Raw genomic sequence first — 26,798 nt, 5'->3', positions numbered from 1 at the left:
TGGAACACATTTGTATGACATATGTAACATCATTAAATAGTTACCTGGTGCTTATCGAAGCAGCTGGAACAAAATACAGCAAACCAGCAGCTCAGTGTACACGTGGGTCAGGTACTGACTGGTATGAATTTGTATCCAGGGCTGCTTGGTTTCAGTTTTGTAAGGGTAGCATCTGTTAAGAGAAGCAGCATAGCAGCTTTAAAGTGGAGGCCTAGATTTTAAGAATATTCCTATCACTGTTGTCTATACTGTATAATATAAGCATTTGAAACCTTAAAATACAGCTGTGTGTATTTTAAGTACTCTTTCAAACCAGCAGATTTTCCTGTGTCACACATCCCATTCCCAAGGAGCAGGGAGCAGTCTCTGAGTGCAAACCATGGCTGCTTTCTCATCTGTTAAGTGGTAACCCCCGAGTTCTGGTGGAGTGATCTTCGTGCTGTTGTGGGGATGCCTTGAAAATGTCACTTGCTGAAAAAACAGCAGCACCCTAAGTGGCTTGGCATTTGCATACTACAAATGACGTGTGGTAAGTAGGTGGATTTGAGAGTTCAGCACTCAATGTAGAAAGTTCTGTGTAAACAGTAAGTAGTCAGCATGCTCTGTGGACTGAAGAAAGAGACAATAGGACAGCTCTGCAGGTAAGAATTCTGCCCCTAAATACCATTTTCGGGTCAGTTACTGATCTGTTTATTTCACAAAGTGCTCAGCTGTGCACATCATGTCAACTTTAAATAGCTTGGGGCTGATTTTACTTGAAAATGAGGAATAACTTTATTGATGTTTCTGGTCCTGTCATTTGGGAAGCTGATTTTTTTTTCTTCATTTATGGTGGTTAAATGCAATTTAAGAACAACAGATTGCAAAGATTATGACACCAAGACTAAAATTAGGTTATTGTGGACCTGCTGCTCATTATCCAAGTGCTCAAGTTGGACTAATCACTCAGAGAGAAGAGCTCTGGCAGATGGACTTGTTTAACACTGGGTAACTGAGTTCTGCTCCTCACCGTGTATTGACCAACCCATTTCAGCATTAGGTGGAAACAAACCCATTTCTGTTTGTGTACCGGGCTTTGCACAGCAGATGTGAGTCTGGGTTTGCTGCTTTCAGTGTAACCTCTGGCAAAGGGCTTGTGTGAATGACTTGGGACAGTTCTTCTTTCAATCACTTTAGGAAAATCCATGTAGGAAAGGTGATGTAGGGAACAAACTTGCTGGACTCCTCCTGTCACAGAGGATCTACTGATTTTTCCACTTAATTTTCATAGTAAGTGGCCCTGCATCCAAGATTTCTGTAAAATTCATTGTATTTACTTGGTATATTTAATTTTATTTAAAATTACATGAAGAAAATAAAAACTATTCTTTCTTTTTGCAGTACATCTTTTTAGGACCAGCCATTTTCACATTTCTTTCCAGAGTGTTCTGAGCGCTTTGTTTTATTTTTAATGTAATAATAAGTCAAAGTAAGGCTTAGGGAATCACAGGTCCAGATATCTGAAATACAATCATCCATCAAAAACCCTCAGTGGGACAATTACAGCCCCCACATCCTCCCACAGCAAACCATGACTGTAGGAGAAAAATTTTTGAGGGCTGCAGCTGAGATTAGACAATGTGAAGTACTCTTGCTTCAGCCTTCACGAAATCACCTGCTCTGAGTCTTAGTGATGAGATTATTGGAATGTGGTTTTTACATTAGTACCAGCTTTATGTGTTCTGCAATTTATTTCAGCATCTGTCTCGATGTCTGTTTAAATGAGATGAGATCTGTCTGTTAGGTAGTTTTCATGTTCTTTTCATGTTTCTTCCTTGCAGAGCAAGCACAGCTTTAAATACCCTTTCAATATAAAGTACAGTGCATATCCATTACCTTCTCTTCACCCTTGAGTGCCCTCAGCATTGTTTTTCTACCCAACTTGTCTTTTCATTCTTTCCCAGTATCCTTGCTTCCTGAAAGCCAAGAAAACCCCCACTGTCATCATTCCTTCCCAATGGTTTTCAGTGTTCCTCCTTCTTCTGTTTCAACAACTCGCCCTAGAATCCGATTTTCAGGAGATACACATCTGATTGTCACTTAGATGTATGTAAAGGCTTACTTTGGCTTATCATTATATTAAAAATAAAGCAAAGCACTCGTAAAACTGTGGTAAATGAGGTCTAAGATGTTACTTTGGTTTAAACAAAGAGTATTGTGATCTGCTAATGCTCTGCACAGACTGCAGAGCCCTGAGGTGCCGGAAAAGATCCTCAGCAAGGAGTGTTCAGGTCCAGGATCTTGCTGTGCCATACACAAAGCAGTCAGACCAGTGATGCTTCTGTGAGTGTCCCTTACAGGAAATGGCTCATGGAGAGCCTGAGCTCTGAGTCAGTTTTTGTTGTTAGTTTAGAAATTCATTTGCAAAGGTTAGTAGAAGAAGGTAACAGTTATTGGTTGGGGACAATAATATTACTAATAGTTCAGGATCCAGCAGGCACATCAGTGAGAAAATGCTTGTGTTTATTCCTTTGTGTCTTCAAGTTCATCTGGTGAAATCACATGGAAAACCATATGGCAGCATCCACGCTTGGACAGGCATTTGACTTGACTAAAGTAATTTCTCAGCAAGCTTGTCCTTGTTGACTGCAGGATTTTGGGGATTATAACAGGAATGTGGACAAGGCTGTCATGTCCTTCAGGATTTTTAGTGTGATGTAAGTATGAGCACAGGTGGGCAATGAGACATTCTGGGCTTCACTTCTCACCAGATGTCAGTCATTTCCCTCCCACGATCAGAAATAAAGATCAGTGATGGAGCACCCTCCCCTGTGGCCCATTTCTCAAATGCAGGCACAGCTACATCTGAGAATGGGGCTCTTTTTCTCTGTGTAAGGGATGCTTTGGCACTTCCTCCTAGCCCCAAGGTAAAGTGTCTAATCCTTGCCTGCTGACATGGGTTTCTCCTCAAAACTGCCCTGCTGCATTTCTGATGTGGACAGGACTTTACTTGTTGCTGCTATTGTTTTGGAGAAACTAAGGGATAGAGAACAACGTGTTGTCCTCTTGTGAAAGTGGATACCTGAATGAACAGAGAAGTCCCTGCAGAGGGTAGTGATATGAAGCAAACAATGCTAAATAATATTGTCTTTATTTTTTTGTTTGTTTTTGTTTTGTTTTTTAGGGAGAGTATGGATGCTGGTTTAGCTCATTTATTTTTTGCTATAAAGAACTGTTTGTAAGAGAATCACTCATATCCTTTGTGTTTTGAGCCCAAGTTTTCATTTATAAATCATGATTGTACAAAATAACAGAGAGAATAATTTAACCTGTGCAGCACAGATAATTTCCATGTTGTGCTATAAAAAATGAAATGATTTCCTGGTTTGCTTGTGACTCAGGTGCAAAGTCTCCAGACTGACTTTTGAGCATGCTCCAATTTGGCTGCAAGAAGATGGTTTTTTATTTTTTAATCTATCATTCTCTAACTTTCATAAAGGTAAGTTGTAACGTGGTTTTGGGAATTAAGAACAAAGATATTCTCCCCTGAAAAGCTCATTCTTCAACCTTGGTATTACCCAATACTGCTTAGCTCTTGTCTGGCAAAGTTCAGTGGGTGGAGGAAGGGAACAGGTCTTATTTTGAGATTTTAAGAGGAGCTGAATTTTATATTAGCTTCACAGTTTATTTGTTTTTATTCCTGTCCAATAAAAAGCTACTTTTCCATGGGAGCCTGAGGAGAGCTCACTCGAGATGAAAGGAAGTGGAATGTGTCTGAGAGAGTGGCCAAATTTTGATGGGTTTTTTTGCTGATGGTATGAGCAATTAAATCTTTTTAAAAGGCAGTGCTGCTTTCCTCTTACTGAATCAGTTGTCCAGCTCTTTCCCATCCTTTGTGAATGTACCATACCTGATCATCTGCCAAAACTTGTTTGTTTAATTAACCTCTTGTAAGACCAAGTCAGTGATATATGAAGTTTGAACAATCATGTGCAGCTTTGGGGTTCCCCTGGTACTTTCAGGTTGATTTTGGTCATCACTTCAGCACATGGGATTAGATTCCCTTTCTGTGCTGCCTAGTGACACAGAGGGGATGCAGCAGCTTTGGATTCATGCTTCGTTACATATCCAAGCATTTAACACTTGAGGATAACTTGGTGGACCCGTGGTGGTGTTTTTCCCATTAAAATCATTGCTTGGCTCCATGTGCTTGAGGCACATTATGTCCCAAATTTGTTTTAGTGCTCTAAAATAGAAAACATGGGTTACACAGTGTTTCACATTTGTGTCAGTGATCTAAAATGTGAGACATGGAGAGGACCAGGCATTAGCTCATGGTGATGGGAGCTACAAAATTGAGAATGTTGGGCTTTTGAAGTACATTTCTAATGAATGTTAGTGTGGTGTGTGATCTGCTCACATTGGTAATATTCTCACCCATGAACACCTCTTGGCCTGTGCTGAGTCTCGGACTGCTGCAGCTGACCAGCTCTGGTGCCTGACCTCAATGGCTCACATGAAAAAGCTCCTTTCAGAGAAACCCTGGAATCTCTCGGCTCTGAATCCTTCACTGGTAGCTCAGGCTGTGGCAAAGGAACACACAGAAGAATGTTAACTTAAGATCATTACTCTTCAGATTACATCAGTCTGCTTCCAGCAGATAATGCCACATTATAAATGAAGCGTGTTAGTTGCCATTCCGACCTCATGAGGTGTGAACAGAATGATTATTTTAATCTTTGTAGCAATTCAGTTTGAAACACTTCTTGAGTGGAGGCTGTGGGGAAGGAGTATGCACTTTGTGTGAAGACGTAATCTGTTCAGTAATTTAATCACTTGATCAATTTTTGTGTTTAAATGCACTTATCATGCCAGTATTTAAGCACAGAAATCTTACAGCAGCAGGGGGAGATATTCATACTGGTTCATAGGTTTAAATTCATACTTGTGCATGTTTCACATAGTTGAACTTCTTTCCATGTTTTACAGTTGTCCATTGTTACTTGACTTGAATAAGAAAGCAGAGCAGTGTAGCTGCAAAGAGATGTTTATTTTTATTTATCGCTGAATGGACTGATAACCAAAATCATCCACACAGTGGTTACTTTTAGGTTATCCAAGGAGCCCTTGTGGCAGGAAGCACTGATTCCTGTATCTCCTGCAGTTGTCACTGGAATGCTGCTTCATTGTGACAAGCTGTCTTAGACAGGGAGCCACTAGAGCCCACCTAAACACCTGTGCTATTGATTATGTTTATTGATTGGAGTAGCTCAGGCAATGCCCATGATCAGCTAATTGAAGCTTCTTGGACTTATGGGCAGAACCCTCCCAGAAGGATCTGCGTTCACTTGGGTCACCTCCAGCCAATTTCAATCTGCCTGCTGCCCTTCCAGCTGAAGCTGAGGAAGACTACAGGGATGTATAACCCCTGCTTTGGCTCTCAGCTGTTACCATTTGCTGTTTCATGGGAACAGACAATCTCCATTATCAGTTAAATGATGTGACAAAAATACTCTCTGCTTCACCCTGTGGATGATCGATGTCATCCATGGCACCCTGTGGCATCAGTTAGCACAGAGCTCAGAGAAGGTGGGAAAACCAACAGACAGCTCTTTTTCTACTTCTTGCCTTTCCTTCTCATAATTGTTTTAACTTTTTTTTTTTCCTCCTCTTGTTTTGTTTCCCAGAAATGTATTTTCTTTTGCACTTTGCAGGTATCACTTCTCGGTAAGAGTTTTTCCTGCTTCAGCTCCATTGACAGGAGAGCAAAACAACTGAATGTGTCTTTTGTTAAAACTTGAAATTGTGTTTATGGAGATGGTAAGTTCTGGTAGTTAACACACAGCATTGGGTAGGAGTTTGCCTCAGTACAGTGGCCAATTATCACTTCTTTTCAGAAGCTCACTCTGTTTTGCTTTAAATCACCACCTACCATTTCAAAAACTACTTTGTGAAATCCAGTCTACAGAACATTCTTCTCAGAAGAGAAAGAGCTAAACAGTTTCAACAGTGTTGAAAAACAGGTTTGAATTTTTAAATAGAAAATGCTACATCTGCTTTAGTTTATTTCCTTTTTCTTTTCCAGCATAATAACTAAGTTTTGCCAGAAAGCTCCTTGCTGCTTATTCTTCACATTTCTAATTCATCAGATGTTGCAGACTTAAAGGACAAGACCATTCTTTCCTTCTTTTTTGTGACCATTTGTTCCAATTTTCTTTTTCAGTCACATTTCATTTTTATCCCCCAGAAATAACTTACCATCAGAACTCTTGCTATCAGATCTATCTGCTAACATTCAGCCTGGCTAATCTGAGAACCCTAAAGCCCACTGGATGTTCAGCAGCAGCCTTTTTTGTAAAGTGATCACAGTTGCCTGTCTAATGGGAAGGTGTAAAATAAATGGGAAGGTGTGAAAAAACCCTGATCTAGTTAACTGATTTTCATCCTTTTCACTTTATATCAACCAAGATACTTTCCTGTTGGAGTACTGATTTTTAGCAATGTACATAAATTCTTTCAGACTATGCTGTCACTTCATATGCTTATAACCATCATCTACTGCCCCTAAGCCTTAATTAGTCTCTTTGCTTTCCTTCCTTTTAACATTTCAAGTATGACATGACTTACTATATTTTGCTTCATATTATTTGTGAGGAATAATTTGATATCTGCTTTATATTTTAAGCGTTCTCCAGCTAACTTTTCACACAAATGGGTTTTAATGGTTCCCTCTGTTTCATATTATCAGCTGTAATTGTTAATTACTTAAATGTCTATGTAAAATCTAACCCATCACATAATTGCACTTAATATCTCTCTTTGCTTTTGCAGTGGATGCAGGAAGTGTATGAGGTATTCAGGTTTTCATTACTTTGCTCTTATGGTAGTAACAAATTGTCTCTATCAGAAATCATCATCCTGAAGTGGTTGCAAAAGGTAAAACCAGAATGAATTCCTGTTCGCTTAATTACATGTGCAAGAGCATTCATTCACAGTTTGAAGAGTTCATATGCAGCAAGGTCTGGAACTGTTAGTAAATTTTCAGCTTCATGGTGGATTTATTTTGGTGATTTTCATCCTCTTTGCTGAAGAGAAAGTATATTTCATTTGTGCTGGGGAGAGGGTTTGCTATCTTCAGTGCTTTAACTGTCATCAGTAAAAGTTATTTAAATTCTAGATGGCAAAGGAATCTTAATTGGACCCCATGTGGTAAGGTCAAGTTGACTGTCACAGTCAACTGTGTAACTTGAGGGAATTATTCTCTCCAATACTTCAACTTGTCTTTCATTGCAGTTGTGTGATTCCAAGTGGCAAGGATGAGCAGCCATGCAGAAAATCTTTGACAGAATTCTTAGACTGCTTCTAAAGCCTTGCATGCTGAAGATCTATAAATGTTACTAAATTAATGAATAAAGGCAATTTCATGGAGGATTAATGATAGCAAAATGACATTATCATTCTTTTATGTTTTTATGGGAGGCAGTTACGCAGAGTGAAGGAGAATATGTAATGGGCAGATGTAATTGATTAAAACCTCTGTGCAGTAAGTGGGAACTCCAGTTTGAGCTACATCCCATTAAATACTGAACTCTTGATTGCTGTTCAACAAAATCAATACAGAGCAGAAGTTGGTAGTGAATCTTGTGCCTGCAGCAGTAGTGCAGTTTGACAATAAAAATCAATGCCCAGTCTCAAAACTGAGCATTTAATAGTATTCGTGGTTTATGTCTTTTATAGATCCTTAGGTCCTTAAGGCCAGATGTTAATTTACTGCCTGTGTCTGGAGCTGGGGAGGTCTGTGACTTAGAGAAATAGGGCTTTTTTTACTTGTTTTGTATCATGTATTAGTTTCTGCCACTAAAACCCATAACTGTTGCATGTGGAATTTTTGCTCAAGGCATTAACCCCTACACATCTCTAGATAAAAGACCACCAGTCAGGTAGTGAATAGGCAGGAGGAATCCTTGCACAAAACCAAGCACAATTTTCAACAGTTTATTCTTTAAAAATCAGTGTCCTGACTGTGACAATGACAAGTTCAGGATTTTTTTTAAAGTCTGTAATAGATTCTTTATTAAAATACCATTTTCATGTAACTAACTTAATGTAGCCAATTTTTACATACCTTGTAGAAATAACAGGACTGGAGGTTGGTTACAAATAGATCATATGTTATCCTAGAGTAAACTATCCAACAGCAATATATGAAATAAGCAATAATTTAACTACTTCATAGTTTAATAATCAAGCATTTTATACTTTTCCTGGAGAGAAATTACATCTATCTTGATCCATCAGAAGATTTAAGAGCTGTATGCCCTGAGCTTTCATTTCAGTATCAATTCTTCCCTTTCCCAGTACAACTCCATGCATATTTCCAAATGTTTTATAGAATAGAAATGAAACTCAGTTCTTAGTATTTCACAATATTTCTCAGAAGTTTTTATTATTAACAAGTTTATTTTTGTGTATGTATGCTGTATGTTTTGTCCTGTACTGTATTGTCTTTGTGAAGTATTTTGTATACAACAGAAAATAAGGCACATAAAGTGTACTTGAGTGCTTCAAGTCGGGTCTCACACCCTCCTGGGAAATTGAGCCTGGTGTCTTGACTTGCAGCCCTTTGACCAGTGAATAATATTTCTGCTTGACTAGTGAAGTATCAAACCCAAACTGAAATAACTGATAACTTAAAAATCTAGAACAAAGTTCATTTTTTCAAGTTGCATCAGAAATCTTACACTCATTTGGTAAGCTGCAGAGCATGCTCCAAAAAAAAGGGGGGAGAAGTTTCTGTGTCCATACATGGTAAAGAATTTATGAGAATTGTTTTGGAATTACTGCTGAATCACTCTTAAAATACTCCATAGAGACCTCTGAAAAATGTGCAGTGGTGTGAAGCAAATTAACTTCCTGCCACCAAAAGCATGTATTTTTAAAAGACAATTAATGCATGTAATTTTCCCACTATAAATTTTGCAGAGTGATTGTAATTTTTCTTGTGAGATGGAAGTGTAGGGTTAGAGAACTAGTCTAGACATTTACCTATGGCTTATTGAACTGCAAAAACTGCAAAAGCGGTGTCTGGCAGTGTGCTAGCAGTGTGATTGTGTGGGTCACAGAATCACCAATGAGTCAGATTGGAAGGGATCACGGGGGGTCATCTGGCCCAGCCTCCCTGCTCAAACAGGGTCGTCCGTGGCACAGGATTGCATCTGGGCAGTTCTTCCCAGTGGGGAAGACTCCAGACCCTCTCTGGGCAGTCTGTTCCAGTGCTCTGTCACCTGCACACTGCAGTTCTTCCTGCGTTGAGGTGGAAATTCCTGGGCATCTATTCCTGCCCATTGCCTCTTGTCCCATTCATTCTTGTCCCAGAGCCTGTTCCATTCTCTGACCCGTCCCTGCAGACATTGACACACATGGATGAGGTCCCTTCTCAATCATCTCCTCTTCAGGCTGAACAGCCCCACCTCCCTCAGCCTTTCCTCATGAGAGATGCTCCAGTCTCTTAATTATGGGATCACATCCTTGGCTGCTTTTGCTTTAATGTACTCTTAAGCAATGGCAGTAGAATTATTGCTGGTAAAAATTATACACACACCCACCCCAAAGCAAACACTGCTTATTTTGTGTACTTACAGCAGGAAAAAAAATAGTTTCCTGATGATGTGGCTTGTTTGATTGTCCCCATTTTGGAAATGGGGCTTGTTTGTGTTTTTACTAGGCTAGCTTGTTTCTCTTCATTAATCTAAGAGAGAGTAATATCTCTCTCTTAAATTTCTGTCTTGCTTGTTCACATATCAACCTAAACAGCAATGGACCAGTCTTGTCTGTATCATCTGTCTCTTCAGAATTTGTCTGTGTAGTCTGTTCCAGTAAAGCCTGTGACAGAAGCCTATATTGATGTAGCTATGGCAAGTGGTACTTAATTCTCTCTTTATCTCTTAATCTAATCAAGTGGTACACAGTAATTCCCAAAGCATAACTGGATTATCAGCACAGTCAAGCCTCTATCCAGTCACAGTTTAAAATGAACCACTGTACAAGGCCACAGTAAAGGCACTTGATAGAGTAGGGACACTTAAAACACCTTATTATGCGGTTTTATTAATCAGGACATCTTTGAAATCACTGATGATGTTTTGATGGCTGCAGACTGAGATTTATCATGTGCAGGTATCATCTACTTCCAGCCTCAAGCTACAGCTGTTTGCTTCCTGGAAGGAGGTTTTTCTTCCTTACAGTATTTGTAAGCAACAGCTGCTTTTCACTGAGGGATGGGTATGAGTGCTTTTTCTCCCAGTGATTTTTCGGTGTGTGGGGGTGGTTTGCTTCTATTTTGTTTGGGCTTTGTGGGTTTGGTTTCTTATATTATGTGGTCATATAGAGAAAGCCTACAAAGGCAAGGTACTGCTGAATAGTCTGTAGCCTGGACAAAACTCTGAAGTTCATAGTCTCTCATGTTCCAACAAAGTCTTTCACTTGCCTTTTATTTATTTATTTATTTATTTAATCTCTCTCAATAGTGTTGAAGGATTCTTATTGTTGCCATTGACTGGCTTCTGTTTAGAAAATAATTATGAAATTCGTGATTTTCAGCAGCTCCACAGTAGCAGCAGTATATAATAAATGCAGTTTTTGAAGAAAACAATATTTCAGTGTTAGGGCTGCACTTTCATCTGGGCTAGGAGTGAGAGGTCATTGAAGAAGAAAATGAGTTTAACTGGTACCTAGTAACATTTACAGATTGCTGATTTGACTCCCATCTAATATGTGAAGTTCAGAGAGGAGTTACCTCAGCTTTAAGCATTTGCCCCAGAACAGACCATTTATACACTGCCCTGCAGTGCCGAACTTCAGCAGAGGTCAGTGCAGCGTCCAGGCTGGTTTAGCTGCAACAGTGCAGACACTCAGTGTGCACACAGTGCACATGTTCCTGTAGAAGAAAAATATGATCTAATAACCTTGTAATAGTCAGAATCGGTCGTTCAGTTTTACAAAAAGTATTTTACAAACATTCAAAGCTTCTGCAGGTACTGAAAAATCAGCTTAGTAACTGTATAATAGCAAAGTTATAATACCTACTGATTCAACACTGTTAATGAAAGCTTCCTGAAGCTTTTCCAGGAATTGCATCCAAGTACTGAGTGCCTTTAGCTCTTAAGATCTGCTCTATCCATAACACTTAGCTCTTACAGAATACTGGGTATTTTTGGCTTTGTCAGTGTGTCAAAAGTGACATTAAAACAAACTTGGAGGGCTTTTGGTGAAGATTTCAAGTAGCAGTAGCCTAACTGTGCTCTCAACAAAGTCAACATAATATGTCACTAGATGAGAATCAGTTTAATGCTTTTAAAGTTGAAGTCCATAACTGTATTAGGGTGGATGTGGTTACTTGGGTGATTGGACAGAGCTGGAGACAGTATGTGGAGCTGCAGTTTTAAATTTTTAAAGAACTTTGTATCTTTGTTAATTATATAAGTCACTGGAATGTGTTTAAGTCTATTTATCCTACAGCTTTGGGGTACTTCACCTTAATAAGCCCTACAGACATGCTAATGTTCAACTCCCATTTTAGACATGTAGTTTTAATTGTAAACTGATCCCTTTGCTAAACAGAGAGTCTTCATTAACTTGGATTCACTAATTCCAGAGCCTGGGCAAGCTACAAGTGATAATGAGATGCAGATCCTGGCTGATGAAACATTTGTGGAGGGCTTGTTTTTCCAGACATGACTGAGTTTGTACCAGCAACATCACTGGTATCAATATCTGATCAGAAGCCTACACTGAATGATTTGCTCTCACAAAGGCTAAAATAACTTCTCTATTTCATCATGAGCAGTGACAGGGGCCTTTCCTGCAGCTCTTGGGGCTGAGAAAGCCTCAGGGAAGGGTCCACCTGTTCTGACAACTGAGTGTGAAAACCAAAACCTGATGAATTCCACCTCTGAAATACGTGGTGACTCATGAAAGTGCCCTGTGCACATGGAATGGATCTGAGTGTCCTGATGACTGTCTCCTCTCCTTGGCCTGCCCAGCAGGTGCAGACAGGTTTTTTTGTGCAGAACAGCCAGCTTGCCCGGTGTGCTGTAAGGAGAAACATCTGTTCCTGAGCAGCAGAGCACACCTCAGTGTGACTTGGCTTGTGGCAGTGGCTGCTGGTGCCCCATTGCTAATGAAAGCACATCACTGTTAACAGAGATGTGAGAGAAGTGCAGGAAGGAAGAGCAGAAAACTGCTGTCTGCATGCAAAAAATGCTTTTTAATTGACTGCCATCAGTGGAGGCAGAAAGCCAGGCAGATAAAAATCAGCACTTCCTGGGCACTGTTCATTCTGTTACAGTTGTTTGTCTTCACCACACATTATTATTAAGTGCTTAATCAGTATTAAATCTAATTCTGGGATGACATCTTAGAAATTGTTTTACAGCATTAGCAGCTGGAAGAATGTCCTGCCTGTTAATTACTTACATTATCTGTCTCTCAGAATACCAGCTGGCAGTCAAAATACTAGTACCCAGACAAATGTCATATTTATGCAGGTGTAGGAGCATACTGTGTAATCCCTTAAAACCAGTGCCTTCAGAAGGTGATGTAGGAACTCATTTGGGGTACCCCCTGTGCTGATATGTCTTAGGGAAATGGGAGATACTTTTTTCTGTGCACACACACATGAGATATCTAATGCTTGCAGTTTTATAATGTGCTAGGGAAAGAGCATCTAGGAAGGAGCTAAAGAGTCACCACAAGGGTAGTTAGTCTAAGAATCAGTCAGCTGTCATTTCTGAAATGTGACCATCCTAGCTGATTTTGAGGAGAATATCAAGGTATTAGTTGTGAAATCTCTGTTGGGGTTCTGATGTGTGCAGGTTTGCTCCCCATTTGTCCAGCAGTGTATGAGCCCAGATTGTATTGCTATGCTAAGCCACAGCACCCTCATTCCAGGTAGTGGGAGTGGGACTGAGCACCAGGACTGCTTTCATTTCTGGATAAGCTGTGAATGCTGTTTTGCTGAGAAGGCAAACAAGTGAACTAAATCCATATATTTTGTCCTTTCAGCGTCCAAGCCTTTGCAATCTCATTCCCAGGGCGCCAGGTTTTGGTCTGTTCCCCCATTGATTCACTTGACTCCTTCAGTACCAATCTTCCCATGGGAGTATTGTGAGGAGTTCTGCATGTCCTCATTCTTTGTTTGAGGGTGAAGCAGTGGTGGGGCCTGTGAGGTCTTGATCCAAAATGAGTCATTTGACCCCTCTCGTATTTTGTCTTGGAGAAGGGAAGGATTGCACAGACATCCTTTTAAGGAGCCACGTGCTCCAGCGTGATGAAAAGGAAGACAGAGGACAAGCTGTGGCTCTAAATACCTCAATGCAGTTTTGGGGTCTTTTTTAAGAGAAGGGCACTTGTTCTTAGGGTCTCTGCATTATTTCAGTCTGTAAATGCAACTTTCAGGTTCACACAGCTAAATATGGTTTTTCTTCTTCCCTCCTGCCAAGTTGTAATGCTTGAACAGTGGAAATACTGGGTTTTTCCCCGAGGCAAATACAATCTTGTGAAGGACAAAGTATTTGGGAAACACTGGGATGAAAAGGAAGTTTAGGAATTGCATGGCATAGTTTACAAATAAAAATCCCAAGTTGTTTTTTAATCTTACAAAGGAATGGTCTGCTCCTTCTCTCTCCCCAGTCCCATGATCTATTTACCTTTGTACTTAATTCTGTAAATATGCACTGTATTGAATCTGTTTGTTGAGAACACACAAGTCAAGTTATCTTATTCAGCCTGCAAGTACTGGGGAAAATAAGTGATAGGATAATCCATGATCTGACTGAATAGAGGGCTGTTTGTAGCATCTGGCTGTCAGATTTCTGTTTGCTTGTCTCATGTGAGCATTCTGACAATTAATCAATATTGAAGTGCTGCTCTGGATGTGCAAAGGATTGGACAGAGGAAGTGCCAACATGACCATATGCCTTTTGGCAAAACTGCTGTTTGGCTTCTTTAAGATTTATGAATTTTCAGGGTATAATCTTTTCTCAAAAAAGAAGAAACTAATAGTGAAGTAGTTTTTTTCAGGGCTGTGAGCAAGACCATTTTTGCAATCCTTGGCATACACATTCAGAAGAAAACAATAACAATGCATGTTCAGGCCATTCATTTTTATTTATGTTGACAATATACTCACAAATTTTCTACTGTTGGCAGTAAAATTCTGGCTAATGTGTGCTGCTTATTCACTGTGAAAGTCCTCCCATGCACTTCCAAGTGAAGCACTGCAATAATAAGACTGAAAATTCCTTTTTATTCACAAACCAGCCAAAAATGGGCAGTAACACCGGAAACTGTCCCAAAATTGCCCAGCTTGTTCTGGTGCTGTCAGCATCATTGCAGCCCTGCCAGTTTTTGCATATTGCCAGTCAAATTTACTTTAGCAGTAGATGTAGAGGAAAGCTGTGTGAAACTTCCCCACCCCCCCACCAGTGTTTCGGGGTGAGTTTAAAAGGCAGCAATTCTTGGCCCCATAGTGCCTTGGCAATCCCATCCAGTTTTCCCTTTAATGTTTTCCACATATGGTTGTGAAATCCAGCGTCTGACTTCTTTTCTAAATATAGAATCATAATTATTTTTAAAATTATCGATGCAATGAGTCTTATTTTTCAATATTTTTTCTCCTTTTGTGATATAACGAAGCATTGAGAGTTCTTGCATTGTCCATTTCCCATAGGCACTTTTGAAGACATTTTATTCTTTTTTGTTTATGTTTTACTGTTTATTGGGAAGTATCTCCTTTCTAGTTTTGAAACAGAAAGCAGAGCAGGAAAGAGCACATTCCTTTGCCAGTGGAAGAGTGGCCAGGCATGAGCAGGCTGTGCCCCACTATCAGCACAGAGTTTTTCACACAGCTGTGCCTGGTTCTTTGGTAGCAGTGGTGGAACAAAAACCAGTGGTGGTAGTAGCAAAGCACAGGCTCAGTGGTTTCTTAGCTGCATTTTGAGAGTTTGTCTCTTACACTGCACTACCCAGCTGTAACCTCCTTGTGTGCTTCTGTGTTATTGGTGTGACCAAATGGAATTAACTTCACACGAATGGATTTGAATTTGCTCTTTGATGATGCAGGATTTTGTCTTGGAGGTGAAAAGTGGCTGAATGTAAGTCTAGATTGTGAAAAAACAAGTAAAGTGAACGAGTTTTATTTCCCCACCTCCCTGCAAATATTTGTGTTGTTTATCTAAAAAGCAGGAAAGAGCCTGTGATTTTAGTAAGATGCTTAGAATAAAATCTGGGGTTTTGAACAGCTTTCCCTGCTTTGGCAGTGCTTTCCATTGTTAAATTCACAATGACTTATTACAGAACTATTCAGAAGCAATCCCGCCAGTGCAGATTTCAGTTTTAGTGGCCCATAACACCCCAAACCACTCCACTTCTCTTGGTAAAGAAAAGAATGTACAGTGTTATATCAGGGGAGAAACTGGTAAATGGCATTTGAAAGCAAACATTTTTATTCATAAAGAGAAGAAATTATACCAGTGTACAAGTAGCAGTCACAACTGATGATGTCTTTAACAAGCAGACAGTTCTTCTTGGGTAGTGGGGGGGAGATTAAAAAAATGAAGTTATTTTAAAATCACCTGGATTTTTAAAGTTGGACTCAACAGGTTCCATCCTGCTAATGTAAATGTTCTTAGGAATAACTGAAAGCATGTTTGAAAAAACAATATGTAAGGAAAGAGGCAGTTTTAAATTAGACTGGCGAAATATCCAGAATGGCATGAAGAGAAGCATTGTTGAATTTCTTATGGATTACCTTAAATTTTGGGCCTATATTCTTGCTAATTATGTATTCCATACCTGAATATTGGAATTAATTATAGTCATGGCAAGAAGATCTCTGGGGTTTTGTGTTGATAATCACATACAGCCGGTGACATAAAGATCTGGAAGACTTCCAGAATTGCAGGAACAAAATAAAGCTAATATCTTACATAATTTCCTGACTAGAACTTTCCCAGACTACCGTTACCCTGCATATAGCATTTGAAAACATTACCAACAGCATTACAGAATGAAGCCCAGTACAGTTTAGTATCTGAGAGGGGATGAAGTGATTAAAGTCTAAGGATACAATGTCAGTGGAATAGTCAGAAAGGACTTGTATTCCTAAATGTTTCTATAGAAAAGTTACAGTGTTCTCTGTGCGTCTGTGACTGAAACTATTTCAAGATTTGCCACTCTTTGCCACTAACAATTTCTTGCTTTTTCTGTTGGACTCTGAGCAAGAGTGATAACATAAAATAGTGAGTTTTGCATGCAGATGGAAAGGAACTAGTTTTGTAACAGATAGAGTTTTGGGAGTAGGGTGTGGGTAGAAGAAGGTATGCATTGCTGGTTTAGTCTCAGACATGTGGTCAGATCCTTTTGTTTGAACCTCCCCACGTTCTTCAGGATGTGAGTGGGAGTATTCTCCCATACAGAAAAACCTTAAACGACTCCTGTGACTTCTCTTACAGTGAACCTCTGATACTGCTGGTTTCTAAGAAAAGAATTTTAAATTTATGTTGAGGTAGGACAGGCATGGAGGTCTAAAGACACATGGTGAAGTACACAGTGCTTCTGAAATCTGCTGCTGAATGAAGGGTGGTGTGAACCACAGCCTGCAAGCTGCACAACGGTGAGTAAAGGTAATAGTGACAGATTAAGGCTCCAGGTTAATAGGAGTTGTATGCTGCACCTTTAGCTTTCTAACATAACGGGTATGAAGTCAGGAAGATGAAACTTCTGCCATTTGGCATTTCTCTTCTGATAGAAGTGGTGGTCATAGATGCAACAGCAGAATGCAAGAGCCAGGATGTGACTTTCCTTACCAGGCATGGCCATTGCTCTGTGTGGACACCTGTATTTGTGAGAGGAATATCCAGCTCCTTTGACTGGCTATGAGCTGTTCTGCCCACTGCTCATTCAGAGTTTCTCCCCTCTGGTAAGGACAATAAATTTTTTCAAGAATTTTCTTCTATAGACCTGGGAAGGCCTACTTTTTTTCATTCTTTCTTTTTGTTTTAGTTTGGGTTACTTTTGCTCTCTTATGGCCTATAGAGTTGGTTGTGTTTGTTTTCATCTCTCTTCCACTTGGCAAGAAGCCAAGCCATGACTCTTGGTGTAGGGATGCAGACTTTCTGGTGAAATGGAATATCTGGTAGGATATACAGCTCTTTCCACAGCATAAATTCTTAGGAGCATGGGAAGTATAGTGAATACAGACATATGAGCACCAAGGTGCCTGTGCAGCCCTCATGCAATCCTCAGGGATTGAAACAAAGCCCATGGAATGTGTCTGGAATACCTTTCTGATCATGCTAAAGCTAGACTTCCTGTATTTAAGTGTAGACTGCCTAATAATTTATGCCCAAGTGTCTTCATAGTACTACAAGGCATCTTTTCACCAGGATTTAGTTGTGGTGAGGAATACATTAATGGATGACAACATCTTCTGTTTAATAGACGAATTTTTACTCTCTGCAACTAAACCATGAACACACAGAAGGAGAGAAGAAGCAAAAGTGCATAGCCCAGTTGAGGAAACAGTTTGCTGCTGTTATCTTTAGGAGGTTTATGCCATTTGTGAATTTAGCCTAATATACCCATTCCTTAAAAAATGCCAATCAATCACCTCCTCAACCAAATCCTAGTAGTGAGAGTGGATATATTATTTTTTTTCCCAAGCTACACATAAACCATTGACACAACATGGTTCAATTGTAATACAGTTACAACTTGGCTGAACAAAGAGAAGTATTTTTTTCGACTTGACTGCTTAGCACACAAACTCAGAGTGATTAGCAAAGCTGAAAAAAAAATGTCTTTAAGAGAAAATAAAACAGAGCAGCTTATCTAGTAGAGAAGGGAGAGGGGAGTTTTTTTATTGCAATCTCCTTAAGGGACAAAGTTGGGGAAATCCCCTAATGTTGTTAGCATGACACAAGATCTTGTGTTTGAAGACTTGCAGAAATGGATGTCATGTGATGACTAATCTCATTTGTCTTTTCTGTTCTTCTGTCACCAGAACTGTGATGTTTGAGGACAGCTGGTGTCCTCAGAGCAAAGCCATCCTGTGTTTGTTTGTTCCATATAAGTCTAGAGACTGAGCCAGTGAGGGTGGCAGTGCAGCTAAACTTGGAGTGTGGAGCCTTGTTCCTAATGCCCTGACAACAGGACTTTCAAGGTGAGTTCTCTTATGACCTTGGGCCTCCTTGAGCTTGGGGAGAATAATTTTGTCTGAAGAGAAAGACATGCAGTGAAGTCATGTTCTTGATCCAGATGGAGGCAATGAAGCTCAGGAACCTGACTCTATGGACATCTGGGTTAGAGGCAGAGATGATTTTGGTGCTCAATATTGTTCTCCTATATTGAAGGGATGTATTTAGGTAACCTCCCACTAAAAGGTGAAATAGGAGATTTCCTTTTCCTTATTTTTAATTGAGAGAGCTCTGTGGGCACTTTTAAGTTCTGCTCCCCATATTCCTAGTGAGTTTTTTTCCTAATATTTCAGGGTTTTGTATTGAAAGTGAATTTTAACTGTTGAAGGATAATGTGGGACCTTCTGAAACTGAATAGGTAAACATATGCTGGGATTGTCTTATTTAAGACATTCCTTGTTTGCCACTAAGGAATAAAAGGAATCCAAAAAATGTATTGCACTTAGCTGTAGCTGGCCTGAATGCTAGAGGAGGTCCCATAAAGGGGCTGAAGGTATTTTATTCTATCAATTTGTCAGACTAATCACTGTCTTGTGAGAGAGGTTATTTCAGTGAAGAGTGAAAGTCAGCTCTCAAGTGAGAAGGAAATGAATGATGTGAAGAGATCCCTGACTCATAATTAACTCTGTTCAACAGGTGAGCTTGCAGTGTTATATAATATGGTATAAATGTAGTTTGAAGGCAGTGTACAGTGACTCACAAATTCTGCATTCTCAACCGTTATAAGGCAGTGCATGCAGTGATTCTTCTCCTCCTAGATGCTGAAATACTTTGAGTAGCAAAACCACTTTTTTTGTGTCATATCCTCCTGGTTGTTAAGTACAACTCCTGCATGTCTCCATCTCCTTCAAAAGTCTCCAGGTGGCTTAAAAAAAAAAAAAGGAATGAGAAACTGGAATATTTTGCAAGAATATCTTGCATTCAGTGCATTTTCAGAATCCAAATTCCTGTCATATGTATTTCAGAAGCTCTTGCCAGTTGAGTCCTTCCACAGTGTGTATTTTACTGTGTTCATTGAGTTATTGTCACTGTTGCTTTTAAAAGTCTTAAGGTTATTTCATGGACAAACAAATCATGCTGAGGTCGAAGCAAGTTTAATAACACTTCTTGTTGAATTCGAAAATATAAGAGGATCATTCTGCTTGAATACTTGGCAGCTGTGAAGTGTTTTAATGAACAGAGCCTTGTTTCTATATGACTATTAAAGCAAATAGTGTTGGTGAATATACATGTTTGTACAGCAAGCACCAGTCTCTTGTGCAGACTTTTTGCACCTCTCTCTCTTTCAAGTACATTTTTTCTCATGGAATGATTTTGTAGTGCAAAGATGCCAAGCACTAGTTAGTAAAGAGTTTTCAAGTGCAAGTGCTCACAGCTGCAAGATGTGTTCCTGTAAATTTTCTCTGGCTGTTCTAACCAGAAACCCCTTCTGTCTGTTCTCTAGCAATGCATTGGCACCAAACCCGCAGCAGCGAGTGTTACTGTGGGGTTCATCTTACAGAATGCATAGGAAGGAGGAAAAACATACATTTTGCCTCAGCACCTGCTCACCACCACCTTTATAATTCAGGTTTGCAGGGCAGGATTTAGGATGTCCTACCCTCCAGAAACAATTCTGATCATAGTGATAGCTGAAGTTGTGCATAACTGACACGAGCAATAAATGAAGGCAGTGAGATTTTGCAAGGTAAAAGAAACAACCCACAGGAGAACTTCTTATCTCTGATTATTGCTGACAGGATAAATGTTCCAAAAAGATCAAGAGCTGTTCCATTGTAGTTTTCTTATTTCATATATTGATAGGCTTCTAAAGCACACAGCTATTAGAAAAATTGTCTACCAGTACTCAGAGTGAGGGGCTGATACAAAGCTTCCTAAGACAGTCAGGAGACAGGCAAGACAGACTGTTAGCCAGATCCTAGCAAAAATGGCTGGAATTTCTAGCCTTGAGGAAGGCAAGACAGAAATAATCTTCAGCTGAACATATAAAAAATATATCCAAAAAATTTCTTAGTATTTAGAACACAAAGGACAGTTAAGATGGTGCAGAATTGATTATGTACATGTTTTAGAATTCATTTTGCATGAATTCTAAGCAAGGAGCTTGCCAGTTCCTGTGACAAAATATTGTAATTTATTGCTTCCCCAGATTAAATAACCAGAAGGTGTTTTTTTTGTAGATCTTTAAAATGTCTGTTGAATGTCACAGATTTCTAAATCGAAAAGGTTAAAAAAAAGCATATTGGAAGCAGACAATATTGTGCAGAACACTTGGTTTTGCTCTTCTGATCAATACATACAATTCCTTAAAATCTGCCTAATATACTGTGAAGTATCCAGGTCAATTATTTGGCACAGTTCTAAAAACATAGCACTATCCCATCCTTGATATTTTACTATGACTTGTATGTTTGCTACATTTTTTTTGCCTTTCCCTTGAGTAGAACATTGGTTTGTTACATTATTTCATATATAAGAAAGTGTTAGTCCTCCGTAAGTAAAATATTTCAATAAATACAAATTGAATTTACAAGTGAAACTGATAAGGCTGAAAAAACAGTTGCTCAAATTACATATAAACAGTGCATTATAAAGGCACTGTGAAAATGTGTGAGGCAAAATGAACAAACGCTACAAAGTCAAAAGCTATGCTGTAAAGCTGAGACACCGTTTTTTCAAATGCTGCATATCGCAGAAAAACCCACTTCTCTGCATTCTTCAAAAAGTCCCTTTATTCTTTTATCCCAAAGAGAGGACATAAATTAAATCCTTGCTGAACTAATAATGCAGCCCGGAAAAGAAAAAAGCAAATTTTTGTTTAACCATTTAACATGCTCGTAGAGATTAACTCAGTCCACAGGGCCTGGGGAACTAATCTAAAAAGCCCTCTTGGGCACACTTTAGTTGGAGGGAAGAAAAACTGGCACAGCAGTAACTCCTTTGTGTCCTTTGCTGGTGAATGGCCTGTGACTTTCGTCTTTTTCTTCCTGCAGTTCTGCACTGAATTGGAAATGTTACATCCCCAGGCCCAGATATGTCTCTGATCCAAAAACGGTGCTCAGAGGAGAGAGCTTAATGAGATTTAGTGCCTAGTCTGGTAAGTCTCCATGTGACTCCTTGCTTTGACCCCAACCTTCTAGTTATTGCTGTAAAGGAACAAACTTTATATGATCAGGAACAATGACACTGATCTCTTCTATGCTTTCTTTCTGAAAAAGAAACAAAATTAAGACCAGACAACATAATTTGGCCTCTGCTGGCACAAGACTTCTGAGCAGAATAGGAAAAACAACCTTTTGCCATCCCAGGAACAAATTATTTTGTTCTCATTAATGAAATGGCAAAATGTGGATTTGCAGCAGAGGCAGGGCAGTTGTGTTAAGGACCATTGCTCCTTAAAATGCTGGTGGGGGGATTGGGATGAGTGAGCTCTGCAGAGCAGTACCCTACAGCTCCAGTTCTGCATACTCTGCTTTCCTGGGATCCATGTCCATGGGACAGAATGGCAATGTGGGCAGAGGGATGGGAGGAGCAGTGTGTATCCATCCTTTAATGCAGGATGCTGCCCTCAGGGCCTCCCCTCCTGCCCCGGGGCACAGAGCAGGGCTGGCTGGGCTGCTCCCTGGGCTGGGAGGATCCCGGGCTCTGTGCACTTGAAGCAGCTGGACAGGGTGACATTGAGGGGGAAGGCTGCTCAGCCAGCACCAGGGGTTTTGAGTATTTGTTTTGCTCATTTCTAAAATCAGTCCTGACTCGAAAGCTTTTTCAGCAGCTGCAGAAATCTACAGTCTTCAGCTCACAGCCCAGTCTGTCATTTTGTGTTACATCATGCACTATTCCAGGAGGCAGAGCTGGCTATGATTTCATAGCACAGTTGGTTTTCTAGCTTGATTCCTCAAGGGACCTTTAAGGGAATGGAAACCCACAAATAAAATGAAGAAATTAAAATATATTACTAACTCTAAAATGCAGCATTTATTTGGATTAATAAAATACAAAATTGTAATGATCCTTTATACTGGATTTGATTTTGGTTCTGCAATGATTCAATAGGTTCACTAGGTTCCTGCTTCCCAGTCTCACTTTACTTTGGGAAATATTTTGTTAGAAGAGGACTTCCTCTCTGAGGGAGGTGTTACTATAGAGGGTCTCTAATTGTTTTTAACAGGTTTTACATTTTCTGGGCTATTATTGGTCTATATAAAAGTTGTGATTTGAAGTCGAAGTCCACCTTTCATCCTGAAATACCTTATTAATGGGATCATTAGTTACCCCAAATTCTCCAAGTGGAACACAAATACCAAGCTACGGAAACATAAAAATTTTTCATTTTTTAAATTCTGAAGGAACAGTCCCAACTTATTCTAAGGCTTGTATATACATTGTCTGGTCTTTTTGGATTAACTAAATTTTGGTGTAAATCAAAGGGGTTCTCTCTGACATGGAGGTTTCACATACCTCTAATAAAAATAGGGGGTTTTGTGCCTAATCATGGAGCATGTGGTCTGTGCTGGAGGAAAATCCAGCCTAGTTTAGTTCCAGATGCAGCCTAACTCTGTAAAGACCTCTATAGTAGTTACTCTTTCCTCCTTTGCTGTTAAGAAAAGTGAACTATTTTAGAGTATCCCTCCCCAAACTGTTGCCTCAAGGCAGCCAAAAGTGGAATATGTTGTGCTGAGCTGATGCAGGAATGCTCTAAGTGGGAAAGAGTGCTCTAAGTGGCCCTGCTGTGGGAATCAGAGAGCAATTGTTTTGACAACATGTTCTCATGAAGATTTCGTGCCACTGTGTGCCAGTTCAGTAACTTGGTCCTCCTTTAACTTACTCCTATTCTCAAATTATGTTACTAAAAGCAAGCATTTTTTGTCAACTCAGTTGTTAGGCCTGTTCAGGCATAGTTGTGAATAAAACTAAGTTAGCTGATAGGTCAGTTTGTGTTTTGAGAAGGACTCGGGGGTGCTGGTGGAGGAGATGCTGGACATGAGCCAGCAATGTGTGCTGGCAGCCCAGAAAACCAGTTGTGTCCTGGGCTTCATCCAAAGCACTGTGGGCAGCAGGGGAGGGAGGGGATTCTGTCCCTCTGTTCTGGTGAGACCCACCTGGAACATTGCCTCCAGCTCTGGGGCCACAGCATAGGATTGGAAACAGTCCAGAAGAGGCCACCAAGATGCCAAGATGATTTGAGGGATGGAGCACCTCTGCTATAAGGAAAGGCTGAGAGAATTGGGATTGTTCAGCCTGGAAAAGAGAAGGTTTTGGGGTGACCTAACTGTGACTTTCCAGTACCTGAAGGGAACTCTTAGGAAAGATGGAGAGAGACTTAAGAGGGCGGAGTCACAGGGCAAGGGGGAATGCTTCACATAAAGAGTAGGTTTAGATTAGATATTAGGAAAAAGCTCTATACTGTGAGGGTGGTGAGGCACCGGCACAGGTTGCCCAGAGAAGCTGTGGCTGCCCCATCCCAGAAATGTTGAAGGCCACATCGGATGGGGCTTGGAGCAACCTGGTCGAGTGGAAGGTGTCCCTGCCTATGGCAGGGGCTTGGAACAAGATGAGCTTTAAGGTCCCTTCCAATCTAGACTGTTCTATGAAATACTGCTCCTGCTGTGAGTTGGACTCGTGCTGCGCCACAGTTCCATCACCGGCTGGGCTGTCCCGGCTGCTGTTCCGACACAACCCGCAGCAGAGTTTGGAAGGTGCCGCTGGAGCGGGACGAGCCCCGTCCCATCCCGGCCCGTGGCGGGGCCGGTGCCGCCACCGCGCGGCCGAACCGCGTCAATGCCCAGAGGCTCCACGTGCCAAAGCTGGTTCCTATAAAGACCGGTTGGATTTACAGTTATTCCTCTTCTTTTTCCACCTCCCTCAGGATTTGCAGATGTTTCTGTTTCGGCTTTATGAGGTGACAAGCCAAACTGTCCAACAAAACATGGCTCATTGTCACTTACTGTTGCCCATGGCAGATGCCTGAAAAGGTTAGACCATTGCCTCCTGATAGCACAGTGAATTCTCATGTTTTAGTCCTTGAAGTTACCCGCTTTTGTCATGGAAATGTTTATGTGTAGAGAGAAAATAACATGAGTTCTCCTTACTGGAGTGCTGGTAGATGCCAGAGCGTGTCCAGAGAAGGGAAATTAAGATGGTTGAAGCATCTGGAGCATCAGTCTTACAAGGAGCAGCTGTAAAGGCAGTAATAACTGATTGGAGAAGAGGAGGCTCAAGGGAGACCTTATCACTCAATTATCTGAAAGGAGGCTGTAGCCAGGTGGGTGTTGCTCTCTCCTCCCAAGTAACAAGCAATAAGATAAGAGCAAACAGCCTCCAGTTGTGCCAGGGAGGTTTAGATTGGATATTGGGAAAAATGTCTTCAACAAAACAGCACTGGAACGGGCTGCTCAGGGAAGTGGTGAAGTCACCATCCCTGGGGGGATTTCAAAAACAAGTAGGTGTGGTGCTTAAGGGATATGGTTCAGTGGTGGACCTGGCAGTGCTAGGTTACCAGTTGGGCTCTCTGATCTCAAGGGTCCTTTCCAACCTTAACAGTTCTATGGTGCATGCTTGATGTTCCTCAACTCTGTTTTTGTTTCCCTATGTAGCTTATCTGGTAGTTTCTGATGGGTTTTAATCCCCACCCTTACTGAGATCAGTGCAAGCCATAACATACTAGAAGTCTTTTCATTTCTGTTGTCACCCTTACTGCCACAAGAGGAAACTCCAGAGTCTGAGGTAGGACAATATTTTAGTTGCTTTTTCCATCTGATAACTGGGAAACTGCTTAAAGGAGAGGGGGAATGGCAATGCTTCCTCCCTCTAGCTACAGTACTCTTCTATAACTCAAAATCTCTGCAATTACCCAACACAAATTAGTTTCTTCTCTCTCTCCCCATCTCCTGTCTTTACAACGGGATAATAATCCCTTTTCGGTTTCTTTTTTTCTGATGTTTTTTTCTTTGTTGGTTAGTGTTTTTTTTAATCATAGGATATATTCCTCGGTCACATACATCTACATCTATACATCACTTCCAGATTACTTAAATAATGTTATTAGAAAAAAATGACCAAATGGGGGAAAAAAGCAGCCTGGAAAACTTTACTCTGAACGTGGAAGGAATAAAGTGGTGGGTGAAATGGCTCGGAGGAGGAGGTTTCCTGCAGAAGACAATTGATGGAGAGGAGGTGGCTGCTTTGCATGAGGTTGAAGAATTTTGGTTGGTTCCCCAGATTCTCTGAAGACCCTGATTTAAACTGCTGCTGTTCGCAGTCTGTCACTAAGAAACTGTAATCAAGTAGGGCTGAGATACTTCCCTCCCCCACGCTCTTTGTAGCTGCTGCTGTTAGGAAAAATCTTAGTTCAACTCTAGCATTGCTAAGAAAAATGCGACCTCTGAGCTGGAAGCGCCGTGCTTCTGAAGGGAACGTTCTGTAACATAGAAAGATACAATCTTTTTATATACCGCTGCTTAAACAGTGATCTGACATAGTCTGGAACTGTCCTGGCTTACACTGAGTGCAAAGTCCTGTCTGTTTGGAAGGCTTCAATGCAGTGTATTATCAAATCCAATCTGTTGCAAATAAATTTCATCTTGGTATTTTGGTGTTGGCCTTTGGGGTGGGTTTAGTGTTTGGTGGCTTTTTAAATTTTATTTTTTTGGTGGGTTTTATGTAGTGGGTTTTTTGTGTGTGTGGTTTTTTTTTTTGGGGGGAGGCGGGGGGGAGTTGGTTGCTTTTGTGGTTGTGTGGGTTTGTTTGTTTGTTTGTTTTCTCTCCACAGAATGAAGTAAGATCCTTTCCCCTTCCTGCAGCGAACGTGTTTTCCCTCCATTTCGGTTGTTTCTCCTTAGGTCACGGAAGGCTGGTGGGTTTGCCCTCAGTTTAGAAAGGGATTGGTGGAACTCGGAAGGTTTTTCAGCAAGCTCTGGAAAACAGCGCTTGTTACCCCATTTACCACGGCATCTCCTCCCAGCCAGGCTGCAGCTTTGGGCTGGCTTCGGAGGAACCCGCGGCTGTGGCGCTGCGCCTCAGTTCTGGAGGGCTGGAGCTCCTCGGCCGTTCGCCCTTTGTCGTGGGCGCCACCGTCCCCGCCGTGACCCCTCAGCCCTCCCCGCCGTGTCCCCTCAGAGTCCCGCCCTGCCGCCCGGTGCCCCCTCAGCGCCGGGCGGGGCGGTGCCGCCGTGCCCCCTCAGTGCCGGGCCGGGCGGTGCCGCGGTGCTCCCTCAGCCGAGGGGCGGTGCCGCCGTGCCCCCTCAGTGCCGGGCGGGGCGGTGCCAGGGTGCTCCCTCAGCCGAGGGGCGGTGCCGCCGTGCCCCCTCAGTGCCGGGCGGGGCGGTGCCAGGGTGCTCCCTCAGCCGAGGGGCGTTGCCGCCGTGCCCCCTCAGTGCCGGGCGGGGCGGTGCCAGGGTGCTCCCTCAGCCGAGGGGCGGTGCCGCCGTGCCCCCTCAGTGCCGGGCGGGGCGGTGCCAGGGTGCTCCCTCAGCCGAGGGGCGTTGCCGCCGTGCCCCCTCAGTGCCGGGCGGGGCGGTGCCGCGGTGCTCCCTCAGCCCCCGGGCCGGGCGGTACCGCCCCGCTGAT

The 26,798-nt window shown here is 41.4% G+C and overlaps 1 long non-coding RNA gene across 1 annotated transcript; it reads left to right on the top strand.

The window, feature by feature from the left end:
- Nucleotides 1-247: 247 nt before the first annotated feature.
- On the top strand, nt 248-25,818 carry LOC116449357. Its single transcript, XR_004242355.1, has 10 exons — nt 248-529; nt 2,524-2,696; nt 3,381-3,478; nt 5,694-16,651; nt 16,787-16,957; nt 18,041-18,199; nt 18,752-18,869; nt 21,227-21,330; nt 24,827-24,956; nt 25,210-25,818. It is a non-coding gene; the product is annotated as an uncharacterized LOC116449357 (long non-coding RNA).
- The last annotated feature ends 980 nt before the right edge of the window (nt 25,819-26,798 follow it).

This window comes from Corvus moneduloides, chromosome 11, assembly GCF_009650955.1.
Source record: "Corvus moneduloides isolate bCorMon1 chromosome 11, bCorMon1.pri, whole genome shotgun sequence".
Classification (NCBI taxonomy): domain Eukaryota; kingdom Metazoa; phylum Chordata; class Aves; order Passeriformes; family Corvidae; genus Corvus; species Corvus moneduloides.
The sequence above is the reverse complement of the archived record's forward strand: the minus strand, read 5'-3'. Positions and strand labels throughout refer to the sequence as shown.